This window comes from Sebastes umbrosus, chromosome 11, assembly GCF_015220745.1.
Source record: "Sebastes umbrosus isolate fSebUmb1 chromosome 11, fSebUmb1.pri, whole genome shotgun sequence".
Classification (NCBI taxonomy): Eukaryota; Metazoa; Chordata; class Actinopteri; order Perciformes; family Sebastidae; genus Sebastes; species Sebastes umbrosus.
Window position 1 is genome coordinate 6,804,885 of NC_051279.1, and position 4,109 is coordinate 6,808,993.

Consider the following 4,109-nt stretch of genomic DNA (forward strand, 5'->3'; position numbering starts at 1 on the left):
GGAAGTAAAGCACAGGTCAAAACCTGAGGACAGCTTCCCAAAAAACTGAACACTGCTTCCTAACACACACACAGGGCTGATAAATAGGAAGAAAGTGTCCTAACTAACCTGGAAGCTGGGGAAAGTTTTAATCATCCTGCAGCTTCCAATGATAAACACAGAAATGTTAGCCTGCACTTCTCATAAAGTAAAATGCTAATGACTATCTTACTTTAAAAAGTTTACATTAGAGATTTATATATAATCTATACAAACTATAATCCTGCTCAAAATAATAATAAAAAAAGTAAATGGAACAACATGTGAACACAAAGCCAGCATTTTTTTTTTAATGCAAAAATGGTTATTAAAGCTGTTCAGCAACAGACTTGTAAGATATGTTGGCACTTGTTTCTACTCTTTAATTTAATTTTGGCTTAATAATACATATTATGAACTTCACTTACTTAATGTTGTCAGTATGTTAGTTAGCCTACCTCAGTGGTCTCTTAGCAACCAGCAGCTCTTCAGCTCCTCTCCAGTGGCTCTCTGTGGATTGATAAAACATGGAAATGAAGAACTGTTTTTTGTTTACATTTTCATTTTTATTTATCATTGTTGTAGGTCTATGGTACGACAAAATATTAGGGCCACATTGAGGAAAATAAATAAATCTGAGATTACAAGAATAAAGTCATAATATTATAAAGTAGTAATTTTACGTGCTAATTTCTTTTTTCCTGGTAAAGTTGTGACTTTATTGTCGTAATATTGCGACTTTTTTTCTAGGAAACCTATGACTTTATTCTCGTAAAGTTATGACTTTATTCTCGTAATATTACTCCTTTTTTCTCGTAAAGTTCCGACTTTATTTTCTTAATATTACGACTTTTTTCTCGTTAAGTTATTACTTTATTCTCGTAATATTACGACTTTTTTTGTCGTGAAGTCATGACTTTATTCTCGTAATATTACGACTTTTTTCTCGTAAATTCATGACTATTGTCGTAATATTACGACTTTTTTCTCGTTAAGTTATTACTTTATTCTCGTAATATTACGACTTTTTTTGTCGTGAAGTCATGACTTTATTCTAGTAATATTACGACTTTTTTCTCGTAAATTCATGACTATTGTCGTAATATTACGACTTTTTTCTCGTAAAGTCATGACTATTGTCGTAATACTACGACTTTTTTCTCGTAAAGTTATGACTTTATTCTCGCAATATTACGCCTCTTTTCTTGTAAAGTTGTGACTTTTTTCTCGCAAAGTTATGACTTTATTGTCGTAATATTACGACTTTTTTTCTCTTAAAGTTATGACTTTATTCTCGTAATATTACAACTTTTTTTGTCGTGAAGTCATGACTTTATTCTCGTAATATTACGACTTTTTTCTCGTAAATTCATGACTATTGTCGTAATATTACGACTTTTTTCTCGTTAAGTTATTACTTTATTCTCGTAATATTACGACTTTTTTTGTCGTGAAGTCATGACTTTATTCTCGTAATATTACGACTTTTTTCTCGTAAATTCATGACTATTGTCGTAATATTACGACTTTTTTCTCGTTAAGTTATTACTTTATTCTCGTAATATTACGACTTTTTTTGTCGTGAAGTCATGACTTTATTCTAGTAATATTACGACTTTTTTCTCGTAAATTCATGACTATTGTCGTAATATTACGACTTTTTTCTCGTAAAGTCATGACTATTGTCGTAATACTATGACTTTTTTCTCGTAAAGTTATGACTTTATTCTCGCAATATTACGCCTTTTTTCTTGTAAAGTTGTGACTTTTTTCTCGCAAAGTTATGACTTTATTGTCGTAATATTACGACTTTTTTTCTCTTAAAGTTATGACTTTATTCTCGTAATATTACAACTTTTTTTCTCGTAAAGTCATGACTTTATTGTCGTAATATTAAGACTTTTTTCTCGTAAACCTATGACTGTATTCTCGTAATATTATGCCTTTTTTCTCGTAAAGTTACGACTTTATTTTCGACAATATTTCCCTCTGAAATGTAGTGGAGTAGTATCATAAAATGGAAAAACACAAGTAAAGGAGAAGAACCTCAACATTTTACTTAAATAAAGTACTAGAGTAAATGTACTTAGTTACTTTCCACCACTGGTGAGTGTGTGTGTGCGTACGTCTGTGGTTTGAACCACCAAACAGTCATAAACATTTTTTTATTTCAATCAGTTACATGTTGTAGATGTTACAGCACTTTGATGATGTGTCATGTAAGGTTACATAAATAAAACTGCCTTAACTTTGAATGGCTTTCTTTCTTAATTTACATTAGGGTTTTATTCTACACCTATCCAGGTATCACACAGAAACCTTCTAGAAGCTTCTACAACCAGAGCAAACAAAATAATATTCTGATAATCAACATTGTGAAAAGTCTGCACCTGTTATTTTATAGTGAGCTGGATATAGGAGAGGGATTAAGAATTAAACTTTATTTAATGTTTCATGATCTTGGCCTTCAAAATCTTCACTGTTCAGCAGGTAACATAACTTGGGCTAATATCCCACCCTGCTTCTGACTACCTCGTGTTGCACTTGTTTTTTGTTTTTTGACAATGTGATTAGAAAAAGGGGATTTCTTTCACAAGTCTTCCTGGAAAGCTCAAACATGATGGCATTCTGACCATATTCCAAGCTGAACTGGTACCTGCTCCTGATCTTTCTATTAAAATGTAAGCAGCTTCTCATTTCACAAAAGATAAAACAATGATGTTTTTTGAAGACAAAGATTGAAGAAAAGGAGTTGTAGCTGAAAGTACACTGAGGGCTAGTAATGGAGGAAAGTAAATAGTTGGCTGCCAGGAAGACTCTTGATTTCTTTTGTAACTGTCGTGGCCAAGTTGTGATTCGTAAAAATGTGTTTCTACTGTTTGTTCTGTACAACAATCAACAAAGATTTCCCCCTGCACCTATACAGGACAGATCTAGGATAACCGCCCGAAAGGGAACTTTACCATTGCATTAAACACTTGACTGAAAGACGGACATATCGGAAGTCAGCAGTGGTCACGCTGATGCCATCTTGGATCCACGCAGGGTTCCATTACCAGGCAGGTGAAGTGGATGTGAAGTGAAGTACTGTGTCACTCCTGCTGAACCCCCCCGAGGACGGAGAAACGCAGTTCAAGTGCAGGCGTCCACCCATCTGACACCGAGACACGCAGTAAACAAAGTGCCACTCCAGACAAAAGGATAGAAAAGATTTATTTTGGTCTAAGGACACTGCTGGTACTCCAGTCTAATGAGTAGGTGCCTTGAAATTAAAATTGTTGTTTTGATAAGAAATCAGTATCTTGGTGTTTGTTTTGTACTTACTTGGTCAAAATTATAATAACCAAAAAGACTAAATTGGATTTATTTTTCTTTAGTGAACCCCTACATTAGTGTTGTTGAATCTTTGTTGCAGTGATACGTCAACGTGGGCGTCATATTGGACCTGGCAAGACTGGGCTATAACCCTATACAAGTGAACGGAGGAGCTATCACATCTACATTTCTCAACCGATTTGAATGAGTCGTTATTACATTAAAGGGTTTATGATCTACGTGGAGTAGAAAAATAAAGTTTTGTCTCCAGTTACTTAGAATCTCGATAGTTCAGCAACACTGAGTGTCTGAGAGCTGCAGATAACTGAACAGGTGTTGAAATAACATGCTAAAAAAATGTTGATGTGGTGGTTTACGTGCCACCACCACGGAGACAATGCCAATGGAAAGTCAATTAGGATCCTTTGTCATGATGGACACACAAATTTCCATGTTCAACAGAAATACGTTTTGCTCAAAGTCGTGTAGGGAAGAGGTCTGGGTGGTGGATCGGTCAAACACGGGACTTTCACCCAGGAGACTGGTGTTTGTGTCCCGTGTGAAACCAAAAGTCAACGTTGAGATATTTAAAATTACATTGGCTACGTAAGAAGTTACGTAACAACTGTAGTTCTTTATTTTTAACCCAAATCATGATCTTTTCTTTCCTAAACCGAATATGAAATTGCTTCCGTGGTGGTGGCACGTAATTTAACACATTACATGCCACCAACATGTAATGCGCGAAGAGGTCGTGGTCATTTCACGCAATTCTG